Raw genomic sequence first — 15950 nt, 5'->3', positions numbered from 1 at the left:
TACCTCGCCATTTGTAACCTTTTGCAGAGTCTGGATTTATCTTGATAGCAGCATTAGCATGAATGGCAGCATTAGGTTTCTTCATCTTCAAAAGCACACTAGTTCTAGTAGCATAAATGATCGCGGATGTGAGATTGCATTCAATAGCCTCTGTAAGATGATTTACAGCCTCACCCAAATCACCATCTGCCATTGCTTCCATTGCTTTTGACTTTGCCATTTGGGCTTCATCTCGTTTTTCGTCAGTTACTTCAATAGATGGATCTCCCATTTTTTGAGGAGGATCGTTATCTGGCTCAATGATTCCTTCATTATCTAGTTCCAGGTCAGATTCAACTATCTCCTCATCACTGGCAGTTTCCTCGGGCAATTTCCGGGCAGTGCGTCAAGGGCCAAACTGTTCTTCAAGTTCAGGCATGTCATGAAGAACAGTTTGGCCTTTCAAGCACTGCCCAGAAAGTGCCCGAGGAAACTGCCAGTGATGAGGAGATAGTTGAATCTGACGTGGAACCGGTTAGATATCAGATACAGAGCACTTAAAAAACTTATGATCCCAACTCACCCAGAAGGAGAGAAATTTGCAAGAGTTAACCTTAGCCCTCGATGATAAGGTTCGCTTCCCACAGAAACAAGTTGACAGGCCTAGTTCTCGATCCGGGCGTTCTGACTACTCAGGGAAAGGGGCGCTTGGATCAGAACGAGTAGAAATTTCCAGAGGGTTTAACTTGGAAAGGCCACATTCATCACTGGTGAGTGGAGAAATGATGAGAGAATATGATGGTGAGCGGCCTTACAGCTCAAGGAATAGGGATATTTCTCTTGGGTTTGAATCTGAGAGACATGGGGGAATACCCACAGGCTATGATCGTTTAGATGCTAGAGTACCAGGGCTTGACAGACTTGGTTCTCGGTCAGGGTCTGTTGATTTTCCTAGAGGTCATCATGTCAACAAGTCAGGTTTTCGTCCGGGACGTGGATTTACTGTAGGCTCTGATGTTGATTGCTCAGGCCCTTGTCTAGGGTTTGGTGATTTTTATGAAGGAAATGACTCTGAGAGACCACGGTCCAACTCTGGTCATGTTGATGTTAATAGAGGATATGTTTCTGAAAGGGTGGACTTTCATTCTAAGCGTGGTAATGTTACTCCTTATGATTCTGAGAGGCCATGTACAGTCTCAGGTTCCCGGCGTGGTGATAGCAGGGGTTATGAGTCTGAAAGGCTTGGTTCAGGCTCATGGCATGGTGATGTCCAATGGTATGAGTAAGCAAGACCAGGATCTAATTCAGGGCGCAGCAATATTTCAAGAGGTGACTATGCCAAAAAAAGGGAACACGTTTGCCATTCATCCAATATTATATCTCTAAATTCTATAGGAGTCATGGAGTGTTTGTTGCTACACATCCAAGTCTTGTTTTGGGAATCTCGATTGCAGTTGTTCTGTTGTTGTGTATGGGGTTACTCCATTTAGAAGTTAGCAAGGCCCGCTGCATGCCACCGAATTCATTTTTCATTCATCAACCTATGGAGCAGAGAGCATCTGTCGAGCCATTACGATTCAATTCCCAACAGAAACAGCAGTCTTTTCATGTGGTTTGACTATTCAGGAGTAGAATACAAATACATTAGTTGCAGGATACATATGGCTCCTTTTACTGATGAGTATCTATGTGTTGAAATTGCAAATAAGGTTTTGTTTTGGCAACAACAAAATAATGGTTCGGTGGCTTTCACGTTTCTTTAATTACTTGGATCGTTACTTCATTGCAAGGCGTTCTCTTCCTGTACTAAATGAAGTTGGTCTCATGTGCTTCTGTGATCTGGTTTACCAAGAAATTAAGAATAATGTAATGGATGCTGTGATTACTCTGATTGACAGGGAACGCGAAGGAGAGCAAATGGATCGAGCTTTACCGAAAAATGTTATGGGCATCTTTGTGGAGATTGGGATGAGTAACATGGATGCTTATGAAAATGACTTTGAGTCAGCGATGTTGGATGACACTGCTTCTTACTATTCTCGAAAGGCTGCATCATGGATTTTAGAAGATTCTTGCCCGGATTATATGCTTAAGGCGGAGGAGTGTCTGAAACGAGAAAAAAAAAGATTTTTCCATTATTTACATTCCAGCAGTGAACAAAAGTTGCTAGAAAAAGTACAAAATGAACTGCTTTCCCAGTATGAGAGTCAACTTCTGGAGAAGGAGCATTCAGGGTGCCATGCCTTGCTAAGAGATGACAAGGTAGATGATCTTTCAAGGATGTATAGGTTGTTTTGTAGGATACCTAAAGGCTTGGAACCTGTGGCTCAAATTTTCAAACAGCATGTTACTGGTGAGGGTACATCATTAGTCAAGCATGCAGAAGATGCGGCAAGCAATAAAAAGCTGGCTACTGCACCTGGAGCTCCAACTACACACTGGTATTGCAACGAAGACAGTGAGCCCAGATGTTTATGTGTTTGATTACGGCAAGCATCCATCAAAAGCTCCTCAAGAAAGGGTTTGCAATCCTGAACCAATATTGAAAGGTCATTCTAATGAAGGATATGGTTTGTCAAGGATTCTTCTCAAAGAAGGTTACATACTAAGTGGTTCAAACGATGCACAAATATGCTTGTGGGATATAAATGCTGCATTTGGAAAGAAAGTGTTTGAAGCCAATTAAATATTGAAGGTTCATGAGGGGATAGTTTCCTGTTTCTCAGCAGAGGAAAAAGGATACGATATTAAAGGCCAGCAAGCAGCTACAAACATCCATCACAGCCACCGCCAGAAGGGAACCAGATGTCAAAGAACAAGAACCTTTGTAATCAAGGCTATTATTAGCATAACACGGTGTTAGAATCCTAGTAGATTTAGAACTCTTAAAAACTACAGTCAGCACTTTGTTGCATTTATTAGTTAGTTAAATGTTGATAGGTGTCAATAGAGGTAGTGATCGAATTCCCCTCATGCTGGAGGAGGAATCTCGATCAACTAGAATAAGAATTCTATATATAGCTAAAACAGCAAGGGAATAAGGGTTGGAGATTTTATAAAAAACAGAGTACTATTTTGGCTTATGTAGAAAGACAGAGTTCAGTAATATAATAAACTGCTTTTCTTCTCAGGATTCATAAGGTGTTTCTATGTTCAAGATGTATGGTTTTGCTTTATCCCTGATCTATTTTACAGTTTCATAAATGTGTAATTACTCAGAATTCACTTATGCTGCTCTGATTTCCTGTGCACATTCATGAACTGTGGTTTTATAAGAGTTGTGTTTTGAACATTTAAATGCCACATGCCCTGACTTCTATGTAAAGGCTGTATCATTATTTGCTGAAGTTTTGTTGACTCCATAGGCCCAATGGAAACTTATGTAATGTTTGTCCAACCTTCATATTTGTCACTGTTATTTCACAAGAGTTAGCCCTCTTATTTTAAATCAAAATCAATAACCTTTTGAGAGAGCCCTCTCAGGCTAAGGAGGCTAAACCTTAGTCAAAAGATTGGTTTGAAACAGTTACTTGAAGTCTTCCTGGTCAGCAGCCTTCCAGGGTCTGATTTTGAGATAACATTTTGGTGCGTCTGCCGGGAGTCTGAAGATTATTCATTCCCGAAATCAAGAGACTGAACTTCTGAAGGTAGCAGGAGCTCAGAAATCTTTTTGAGGCTGCAAATCTACCTTGGCGACTCCATTGTTGAAGAATTCAAAATTCATACATTCATGGTGATTCCACTGGAGTTATGAAGGACCCAGATGCTACCATTCTTATTTCAAGGTATGCATGCATAAATTTTTCAGGAATTCATGGCTTTCCAAATCATTTTCCCAAGGATGCATATTTTCTAAGGAATGGTCCAAAATTCAATGGAGAAGATTTGAGTTTAACTTTGAAGCATATATCAGATTTTTGTGATTTTACAGAGCTTCTTAGAGTTAAACATGAGGATGTTTGCATTATGTTGTTCTATGATTCATTTCAAGGGAAATGTAAACAGTGGATTGAAAGCTTTCCAGCCAAATCCATCAAGTCATTTGAAGACTTTTGGTTTATGTTTTTGGAGGAATGGATAGATAGATCAGAAGTGGTGGCAAAATCTCCTTCAATTCAAGGTTTCAAACAATGGAATAATGATCATAGTAATGGAGAAACAAATGAAAATTTTCCTTTGTCCTTGTCCTCGTATCTAAAATCATTTGAGTGTAAGGCAGAGGATAAGATGAAATTTTTGGATGAAGTTGCTGAAGACATTAAGAAAGACATTGAAGGTCTAGAAGGTCAGATTCAGGCATATAGTTTTCATAATCATGATCATTATTTTCAGAAGCTTTCTATGGCAGAACACAAGGAGAGAGTGTTGCTTCCTTTCTCTTTCACGATTGAGGAAGTGTATACTGTTGTTGAAGATCAGTTTGCACAACCAGAAAGTTATGAGAACCATCAAGCTGATCATATATTATGGGATCCTATAGCTGACTACATGGAAGAGTTTTACTCTCCAATGTTTCAGTTTTTCTATGAAGATCATGGGCAATTTCAATGGCAGCGGTCATCACAATATCATAGTGGCTCTGGACTCCGATGTAGTCAAAAAACTCAAATATCAGATAAGACAAATGATTGGCTACATTGGAAATTTCACATTGATTGAGCTAAAAGAAGTTTGAATTGATAGGGTAGGTAGGTAGGAAAGTGCAAATGAGCTCAAGGTGACTGAGCATTTTTTTTTCAGTAGCGGTAGATTTCTTTTTCTCACAGTGATCATCAAGCTTAAGCCTGAGGTGAAGGCCCAAGAAGCTGGAAAGGGATGTTTGTCAAGCAAATTTCTGTTTGTCATAAATGGATAATGCACTGGATCTACGAGTTCTTAGTGTACTACAGGAGCACACTATCCCAAGTGGAGCCACTGTTATCACTGAAGAAAAATTTCTAAATTGTTCACATCAGTTCGATTATTTGCCAAAGGCACATAAATCCTTTTTAGCACTTTCGCAGTGCAACATGTTTTAGATGATTTTGTAGCGCATAATTCATATTTTGCACTGCATAAGAAGGACAGATGGAGGCAAAGCGTTCACTGCCATTTTCTCTGCTATAGTCGGTGGCATGAGTTTAGGGAAATCATTCTCCAATATTGGTTCATTTGGCAAGAGGAAAGTTGCTGCATACAAGCTGATGGAGATTATTAAACAACAACCTACAATCATTCATGATGTTTCAGAAAGAAATAAGCTAGTAGAAATCCAGGGCAACATTGACTTCCAAGATGTTACATTCAGTTACCCTTGTCGGCCAGATGTACTGATTTTCCAAAATTTCTCTCCAAATCCCAGCTAGAAAGACTATTGAAATAGTGGGGGGGTAGCGGTTCTGGGAAGAGCACTGTTGTGGCCCTCATAGAACACTTTTATGATCCCAAAACTTTGCAGCTAAAGTGGCTTCACCAGCAAATTGGGCTCGTAAAACAAGAACCTGCATAGTTGGCTACAACATTCAGGTTGGAGAACGAGGGGTTCAGCTATCTGGCAGACAAAAACAACAAATGGCATTTATCAAATAAACAATACCGAAGCTCAGGTTCTTTCAGTTTGTCTTTTTCTCCCAAGTTCTGATGATAGTTTAAGTTTAAATGCATGCATGGTTTGGTGTTTTTTCATCGACTGAGGAAGGATTTAGGCGCTTTGGAAACGAATGCGTCATGGACACCAGCAAAGTAAATCAACCGAAGCTCTTTGTCAAACAATGCGACAGCAATCCCGCCGTTCTTCAGGACTCAGCTTTGAAATTTTTCAGGGACTATCTTGAAAAACTCGGCGCCAAATTACCGGATTCTGCATACGGCAAGGGTGAATCGGCAAAGAAGACAGAAGCTAAAGATAGTTTTGTGGATGAGAGCGATAATGACATACCAGAACTTGAAGGACAGTTTGGCCTTTCAAGCACTGCTCGGAAAGTGCCCGAGGAAACTGCCAGTGATGAGGAGATAGTTGAATCTGACATGGAACCGGTTAGATATCAGATACAGAGCACTTAAAAAACTTATGATCCCAGCTCACCCAAAAGGAGAGAAAGTTGCAAGAGTTAACCTTAGCCCTCGATGATAAGGTTCGCTTCCCACAGAAACAAGTTGACAGGCCTAGTTCTCGATCCGGGCGTTCTGACTACTCAGGGAAAGGGGCGCTTGGATCAGAACGAGTAGAAATTTCCAGAGGGTATAACTTGGAAAGGCCACATTCATCACTGGTGAGTGGAGAAATGATGAGAGAATATGATGGTGAGCGGCCTTACAGCTCAAGGAATAGGGATATTTCTCTTGGGTTTGAATCTGAGAGACATGGGGGAATACCCACAGGCTATGATCATTTAGATGCTAGAGGATCAGGGCTTGACAGACTTGGTTCTCGGTCAGGGTCTATTGATTTTCCTGGAGGTCATCATGTCAACAAGTCAGGTTTTCATCCGGGACGTGGATTTACTGTAGGCTCTGATGTTGATTGCTCAGGCCCTTGTCCAGGGTTTGGTGATTTTTATGAAGGAAATGACTCTGAGAGACCACGGTCCAACTCTGGTCATGTTGATGTTAATAGAGGATATGTTTCTGAAAGGGTGGACTTTCATTTTAAGCGTGGTAATGTTACTCGTTATGATTCTAAGAGGCCATGTACAATCTCAGGTTCCCGGCGTGGTGATAGCAGGGGTTATGAGTCTGAAAGGCTTGGTTCAGGCTCATGGCATGGTGATGTCCAGTGGTATGAGTAAGCAAGACCAGGATCTGATTCAGGGCGCAGCAATATATCAAGAGGTGACTATGCCAAAAAAAGCGAACACGTTTGCCATTCATCCAATATTATATCTCTAAATTCTATAGGAGTCATGGAGTGTTTGTTGCTACACATCCAAGTCTTGTTTTTGGAATCTCGATTGCAGTTGTTCTGTTGTTGTGTATGGGGTTACTCCATTTAGAAGTTAGCAAGGCCCGCAAGTAGCTACAAACATCCATCACAGCCACCGCCAGAAGGGAACCAGATGTCAAAGAACAAGAACCATTGTAATCAAGGCTATTATTAGCATAACACGGTGTTAGAATCCTAGTAGATTTAGAACTCTTAAAAACTACAGTCAGCACTTTGTTGCATTTATTAGTTAGTTAAATGTTGATAGGTGTCAATAGAGGTAGTGATCGAATTCCCCTCATGCTGGAGGAGGAATCTCGATCAACTAGAATAAGAATTCTATATATAGCTAAAACAGCAAGGGAATAAGGGTTGGAGATTTTATAAAAAATAGAGTACTGTTTTGGCTTATGTAGAAAGACAGAGTTCAGTAATATAATAAACTGCTTTTCTTCTCAGGATTCATAAGGTGTTTCTATGTTCAAGATGTATGGTTTTGCTTTATCCCTGATGTATTTTACAGTTTCATAAATGTGTAATCACTCAGAATTCACTTATGCTGCTCTGATTTCCTGTGCACATTCATGAACTGTGGTTTTATAAGAGTTGTGTTTTGAACATTTAAATGCCACATGCCCTGACTTCTATGTAAAGGCTGTATCATTATTTGCTGAAGTTTTATTGACTCCATAGGCCCAATGGAAACTTATGTAATGTTTGTCCAACCTTCATATTTGTCACTGTTATTTCACAAGAGTTAGCCCTCTTATTTTAAATCAAAATCAATAACCTTTTGAGAGAGCCCTCTCAGGCTGAGGAGGCTAAACCTTAGTCAAAATATTGGTTTGAAATAGTTACTTGAAGTCTTCCTGGTCAGCAGCCTTCCAGGGTCTGATTTTGAGGTAACATTTTATCACCAAAATAGGACCCTGATAGGCTGCTGATCAGACTATCTCAGTGTAACTATTTCAAACCAATCTTTTAGCTAAGGCTTAGCCTCCTTAGCCTGAGAGGGCTCTCTCAAAGGGTTAATGATATTGATTAAAGATATGGATAGATGGCTAACTCTATGGTTTGTGATTTTATATGTTTGTAGATTGGAAGATGGAGACTTGCTACCATTGGGCTATGGAGTCAGTGACAGAGATAAGGATAACAAATGGCTCTTCTTATAAAACTGAGGCTTGCATATACTTCAATGAAAGAGTGACACATTCAAGAAAGTCTCAATAACTTGAAGTTCATAGGAGTCAGAGCATGTGGGCATGAATTCTGAGTAATGATACATCAAGGTATTCAAAAGGAAAGAATTTAAAGTGATAGATCAGAGTTTAATACCTACATGGAAGTCAGGGCATTCAACATTTAAACATTCAGAACATAAACTCATATGGGACCACACAGTTTATGAATGTATACAGGAAGTCAGAGCACATTCAGTGAATTCTGAGTGATTATACATCCATACCACTGTAAGAATTAAGGAAAGGACAACATCACATATTCTGAACATAAAAAATCCTTCATGAATCCTAAGAAGTAAGCATTAAGACTATGGAAGTAAAGCATTTCAAAGATAAAAGATGAAGCTCACTGAAGTACACTAAGAATCTCAGCTTCAGAAAAGTCCAACTGCTTCTGTATATATCAATCCCTGCATATCATTTACAAAAGTAGTCTTTTTCTCTAACATTTTCCAACCCCTTGTACATCAGCTCTTCTGCTATATATAGAGCTCTTTACACCACTTAGATTCCTCTTCTAGGATGAGGAAAATTCGAATTCTACCTGACCTGACACCTAATGACACTCAAAACTAACTATTAAATGCAAATGACACCTAACTAGCAGTCCTAGAGACCTAATACAACTAGGAGTGTATCTCCTTATCATGATTACAAAAACCTTATCTAAGCATTAAACACTACTTTTGACAAACAAAAATCCATGAAGTCGAATTTTATGAAGCCCATAACCTTCCTGCTCGCCCTTGATGACTCATCCATTTGGTGTTCCTAGAAACTAGGAGACTGTCCCTTGCTCTATTCTGGCTGAAAAATAGGTCTTGGGACAGAGCTCATAACTTCTCGTATGAAATTTATTTCGAAAAACTGAAGGAGGCTTTTGTGAACCAATATATGCTTAACAAAAACCTCTCTTGGTTTTTTGAAAAACCTTTCCTACGGCCCATAATGTGTCTTTGAAAAACCTGTGTCAAACAGAGAAATATGCCTGTGAAAAACTTGCACCTACAGCAGTTTCGTAGCGCAAGTTTTAGTCACCCGTTTCTCCCAGATCATAATGGATTTCAAGAAAGTGGAAGAGGTTTTTGTACTTTAGTATCTTAGGAATGAAAACCTCTTTCAATTTTCAAAGATGAGTTTTCAACTGCTCAGAAACTCTTCTAGAAGTTGACTGGCAAAAACAAGAAGACAGTTTCTCCTTTTTTGCTTTTGGTCTCCACAAGGATCTTCGAAATCAATTATCCCTATTGTTCTTCATAAAATTGCATTGGATTATCTTGTTTTACATACACTGTAGACTTGGCCCATGTATATGTGAAAACAAAACCCTTTAATGCTGCCTGATGCATCATGAACAAAACTAGCTATGAATAATGACCATTTTATAACACATAGCTTTAGAGTTCATATATGTCCTTCTTCTGCTTGTTCTGACTTTGCTGGATTCTCATAATTTGTTAATGATTTTCCCTTTATCACTCTTAATTGATCAACTGAATTATAAAATGCAGCTACAGCAGTTTCGTAGCGCGCTACTGTTGTGCATTAGGCATCATCTTCAGCAGTTTCGTAGCGCGCTACGAAACTGCTGTGTAATTTCAAAAATGCAGTTTTAATGCCAAAACTTGACCATCTTGAGCTTCTTTATCTTGAGATCTCCATTTTCATGTGCCCTAAAGCTGTTCAAAACTAAATGCAGAGGAACCACTCTTTAAGGAAAACTTCAAAAAGGTAAATGATCAAACCTTAGGACTAACCTTGTTTGCTGTGTGATTTTCCTTAGCTAAGGAAATCCTTTCTGCTGGCCTAGTTGTATTTTAAAATCCTCGATTTTCGTCTTCATAATTCTGATGTTGGGTCTGAGCCTATTATTAATCCATCTGATGTATCTTGCCTTGCTTGAATTTGATGAATATTTCTGATCTCTGCTCACCATGGGCTTGTTTGCTCAAACTGAGAATTGTATCAAATGTCTATTGCATGAACACGACCAAGATCAGCATGAATATGTCCAGGATCAATTAACTCTTCCCTTACCTTTTTTCTTTGAAATTTTGTCAGTGATAACAGTGGCTCCACTTGGGATAGTGTGCCCTTGTGGTACACTAAGAACCTGCAGTTCCAGTGCCTTATCCTCTTATGATAAACAAAAATTTATTTGACAAACATCTGCTTTAAGTTCCTTGGGCCTTCACCTCGATCTTAAGCTTGATGATCAATGTAGCTGAAATAAGTCTATATCTACTGAAAAAAAAATGCTCAGTCAACCTTGAGCTTATTTGCATTTTCCTACCTACCTACCCTAACAATTGCAATCTCCACTTATGGCTCAAGGAACATGAAATTTCCAATAAAGCCAATCAATTGTCCTTTCCGATATTGGAGGCTCTTGACTGCATTCAACCTCAAAATAACCATGGTAGTGAGATGACCAAATCAACTTATAATGTATATGATCTTCATAATGCAAATGAAATTGAAATGCTGATGTGCAAAACTTTGCCATGTATTCATTTATAGGGTCAAAGAAAACATGGTTATTTTGATAATCATCATAACATTCTATCTCTTTAGACAACTGATCCTTAGCCACACAAAATTCCTTTGATGTGCTATCCAACTGCCTTTCTGCATGATTCCCATAGACAATGTAATTTTCCTCACTAATGTGATCATTCTTTGAAGTAATCTGCTGCAAGGAATTACATAAATGATCAACCGCTTTCTCTACCTGAGGATTATAAAAAATTTCTTCCAGTATTTCTTCTTGTTGTGTGTAATCATTTTTATCTTCATTATGATTCGAAGACTGAGAATATTGCTGCATCTCTTCATTCATATCAAAGGATGAAACATGGTTTTCACAAGTAAACCCCTGCTGCTCTTCATGCTGCGTTTCATGAGATGTTATACTTTCTTCTTGGTGTTGAAATGCATTGTTATGAAGAGCCTCTAAAATTTCTTCATCCATAAATTCATCATCATCATAACAATCCTCCAAATATTGAATAAAACTCGTAGAATGTTTACAACAATCTTTGACCAGCAATAAGGAGGGATGACATTCTTTATACATGTCATAGAACACATCATGGAAATCAGCAAGAGAATATAATGAACCATTTTCCAAACTTTTATACCAAGACCATGCTTTTCCTTCTAAAGTGGTCTTAAACATCCTCATGAGACAATCTTCAGGGAAATGAACCTTAAGATTGCGTACATGCATTTGAAACCTAACCAAATGAAGAGCAGCATTGTCTTTCTTTTCATCTTTGAATATCGGAAGATCCTCTAACCAATCAACCTCTGGCATAGGATTTGGAAAACCAGGGATATGAGACCCATTCATAGGAGCATACCTGGCATTCATTCTTGCAGTGGAATTCATCTTGAAACTTCATCAAGCTACTGATCTTCTAGCAGTTGAGTCACCTTCCAATTTCTTATTCGATGTGTGGAGTCACCAAGGTAGTTTTGCAGCCTCAAATAGATGTCTAAGCTCCTGCTACCTTCAGAAGTTCAACCTCTTAATTTCAGGAATGAATAGACTTCAGGCTCCCGGCAGATGCACCAAAATGTTATCACCAAAATAGGACCCTGATAGGCTGCTGATCAGACTATCTCAGTGTAACTATTTCAAACCAATCTTTTAGCTAAGGCTTAGCCTCCTTAGCCTGAGAGGGCTCTCTCAAAGGGTTAATGATATTGATTAAAGATATGGATAGATGGCTAACTCTATGGTTTGTGATTTTATATGTTTGTAGATTGGAAGATGGAGACTTGCTACCATTGGGCTATGGAGTCAGTGACAGAGATAAGGATAACAAATGGCTCTTCTTATAAAACTGAGGCTTGCATATACTTCAATGAAAGAGTGACACATTCAAGAAAGTCTCAATAACTTGAAGTTCATAGGAGTCAGAGCATGTGGGCATGAATTCTGAGTAATGATACATCAAGGTATTCAAAAGGAAAGAATTTAAAGTGATAGATCAGAGTTTAATACCTACATGGAAGTCAGGGCATTCAACATTTAAACATTCAGAACATAAACTCATATGGGACCACACAGTTTATGAATGTATACAGGAAGTCAGAGCACATTCAGTGAATTCTGAGTGATTATACATCCATACCACTGTAAGAATTAAGGAAAGGACAACATCACATATTCTGAACATAAAAAATCCTTCATGAATCCTAAGAAGTAAGCATTAAGACTATGGAAGTAAAGCATTTCAAAGATAAAAGATGAAGCTCACTGAAGTACACTAAGAATCTCAGCTTCAGAAAAGTCCAACTGCTTCTGTATATATCAATCCCTACATATCATTTACAAAAGTAGTCTTTTTCTCTAACATTTTCCAACCCCTTGTACATCAGCTCTTCTGCTATATATAGAGCTCTTTACACCACTTTGATTCCTCTTCTAGGATGAGTAAAATTCGAATTCTACCTGACCTAACACCTAGTGACACTCAAAACTAACTATTAAATGCAAATGACACCTAACTAGCAGTCCTAGAGACCAAATACAACTAGGGGTGTATCTCCTTATCATGATTACAACAACCTTATCTAAGCATTAAACACTCATTCTGACAAAAAAAAATCCATGAAGTCGAATTTGATGAAGCCCATAACCTTCCAGCTGGCCCTTGATGACTCATCCTTTTGGTGTTCCTAGAAACTAGGAGACTGTCCCTTGCTCTGTTCTGGCTGAAAAATGGGTCTTGGGACAGAGCTCATAACTTCTCGTATGAAATGTATTTCGAAAAACTGAAGGAGGCTTTTGTGAACCAATCCATTATTAAGAAAAACCTTTCTTGGTTTTTTGAAATACCTTTCCTACGGCCCAGAATGTGTCTTTGAAAAACCTGTGTCAAACAGAGAAATATGCCTGTGAAAAACTTGCACCTACAGCAGTTTCGTAGCGCAAGTTTTAGTAACCCGTTTCTCCCAGCTCATAATGGATTTGAAGAAAGTGGAAGAGGTTTTTGTACTTTAGTATCTTAGAAATGAAAACCTCTTTCAATTTTCAAAAATGAGTTTTCAACTACTCAGAAACTCTTCTAGAAGTTGACTGGTAAAAACAAGAAGACAGTTTCTCCTTTTTTGCTTTTGGTCTCCACAAGGATCTTCGAAATCAATTATCCCTATTGTTCTTCATAAAATTGCATTGGATTATCTTGTTTTACATACACTGCAGACTTGGCCCATGTATATGTGAAAACAAAACCCTTTAATGCTGCCTGATGCATCATGAACAAAACTAGCTATGAATAATGACCATTTTATAACACATAGCTTTAGAGTTCATATATGTCCTTCTTCTGCTTGTTCTGACTTTGCTGGATGCTCATACTTTGTTAATGATTTTCCCTTTATCACTCTCAATTGATCAACTGAATTATAAAATGCAGCTACAGCAGTTTCGTAGCGCGCTACTGTTGTGCATTAGGCATCATCTTCAGCAGTTTCGTAGCGCGCTACGAAACTGCTGTGTAATTTCAAAAATGCAGTTTTAATGCCAAAACTTGACCATCTTGAGCTTCTTTATCTTGAGATCTCCATTTTCATGTGCCCTAAAGCTGTTCAAAACTAAATGCAGAGGAACCACTCTTTAAGTAAAACTTCAAAAAGGTAAATGATCAAACCTTAGGACTAACCTTGTTTGCTGTGTGATTTTCCTTAGCTAAGGAAATCCTTTCTGCTGGCTTAGTTGTATCTTAACATCCTCGATTTTCCTCTTCATAATTTTGATGTTGGGTCTAAGCCTATTATTAATCCATCTGATGTATCTCGCCTTGCTTGAATTTGATGAAGATTTCTGATCTCTGCTCACCATGGGCTTGTTTGCTCAAACTGAGGATTGTATCAAATGTCTATTGCATGAACATGACCAAGATCAGCATGAATATGTCCAGGATCAATTATCTGAAAATCAAGCCCTGGAAGGCTGCAAACCAGGAAGACTTCAAGTAACTATTTCAAACCAATCTTTTGACTGAGGCTTAGCCTCCTTACCCTGAGAGGGCTCTCTCAAAGGGTTATTGATTTTGAATATTAATAAGATGGCTAACTCTTGTGGAATAACATTAACAAATATGAAGGCTGGACAAGCATTAAACTAGTTTCCATTGGGCCTATGGAGTCAACCATAATTCAGTAAACCATGAAACTGCCTCTACATAGAAGTCAGGGCATTTAACATTTAGATTTTCAGAACACAACACATATGGAACCACAGCTCATAAATGCACACAGGAAATCAGAGCACAATCAGTGAATTCTGAGTGATTGTGCACCTATGCAACTGTAAAAGATATTAAGGAAAAGATAAAATCATACATTCTGAACATAGAAATCTCTCATGAATCCTGAGAAGAAAAGCCGTCAACTTATATTACTGAACTCTATCTTTTTACATAAGCCAAAACAGTCCTCTGTTTTATAAAATATCCAACCCCCATTACCTTGTTGCTTCAGCTATATATAAAATTCTTATTCTAACTTATCGATATTCCTCCTCCAGCATGAGGGGAATTCGATTCTGCCTATGATGACACCTACTAACATTTGAAACTAACTAATAAATACAACTGACTGTTGACTGGAGTTTTAAGAGATCTAAATCAAGTAGGACTCTAACACCGTGTTATGCATGATGGCTTTAATTACAATGGTTCTCGTTCTTTGACATCTGCTCTCCTTCTGGCGGTGGCTGTGATGGGTCTTCAAGGTTCCATGTTTTCCAATCCCCTGAAACATAGGAAACTGCCACCTGTGTACCGGTCTTTAGTTTGCCTTAACTGACAGCTCTCCTTTGGACTGAAATCCATTCAAGCATTTAAAGTTTATGGCGTTTTCTGGAGTTTTCTTGACTTTCATCAACAGAATCACACTGATCCTTACAAACCTCACGCCAATCAACATTATATTCAACATCCTGTACACTGGATTTAAGATATACGAGCTGTTCATTGAACTGAAGGTTCTGCATTTCCGACTTTCTTGAAACTTTGAGGGCATGAACATAGGCCTCGTAATAGGTAGATTCGAACATTTCTTTCCTTAAGTTTTCTAAGATCCCGGTCTAAAACTAATGCCCAAAAAATGTCATGAACCAATCGCTGGAAATACAGAGCAAGGAATTGTTCATCAGAAGTTTTGAATTCTCCCAATCGACTTGGACACCACTTTTGACATCAAAGGAAACACCATAATCCACACCATCGCGACCTGCTCTCATGCCAACATATCTAACGGACCTGTATACTTGAATATCACATAACTTTCTTTGCTTTTGCAGCCCAGAATTATTTCTAAGTTTCTGCAGGGCTTTTGTACTCAGTATATCGTGCTGTCCGCAGCATTTCTAGCATCGATTAATGCCTTCTTTTCCTAATCTTTTTGCGCATGCATCTCAGCCTCTCTCACCATTTTCTGTATCTCGTCTTCTTTCAGTCCTCCAGATGACCGGATAGTGATATTCTGCTCCTTATTCGTGGGTTTACCTGCCCCGAATTTTACGATTGTGCCAACGTAGAGTTTTGGAATGATTGGGCAGGTGCGATTGTATTTAAAAGAGTTTAAAATAATACCGTGAACCAAAACTTTGCAAAAGAATTTGATGCTTAATGCATGCACTACGAGCCATCTAAAGGATTTGCCACACCATGATCTCTGTGAATCTCAAACTCATCAGGACTCCACCGGCATACAAGGTTGACGTGGAATGTAGCCATTTGAACACCCATAACGCCACGCATCTATGCTTGCCATGTGCTTCCATAACAACAGTGTAAAAGTCGAGGTAAAAG

The 15950-nt window shown here is 38.8% G+C and overlaps 1 pseudogene; it reads left to right on the top strand.

Moving 5' to 3' along the window:
- Window positions 1-1656: 1656 nt before the first annotated feature.
- On the top strand, window positions 1657-2665 carry LOC149142619 (cullin-1 pseudogene; annotated as a pseudogene).
- Window positions 2666-15950: the final 13285 nt, after the last annotated feature.

The sequence above is a fragment of the Pinus tabuliformis genome, chromosome X (assembly GCF_031772625.1).
Source record: "Pinus tabuliformis cultivar Carrire ecotype Pingquan chromosome X, CPIR1, whole genome shotgun sequence".
Lineage (NCBI taxonomy): Eukaryota > Viridiplantae > Streptophyta > Pinopsida > Pinales > Pinaceae > Pinus > Pinus tabuliformis.
Note: the sequence above shows the minus strand (reverse complement) of the source record. Positions and strands in the feature narration are given on the sequence as shown.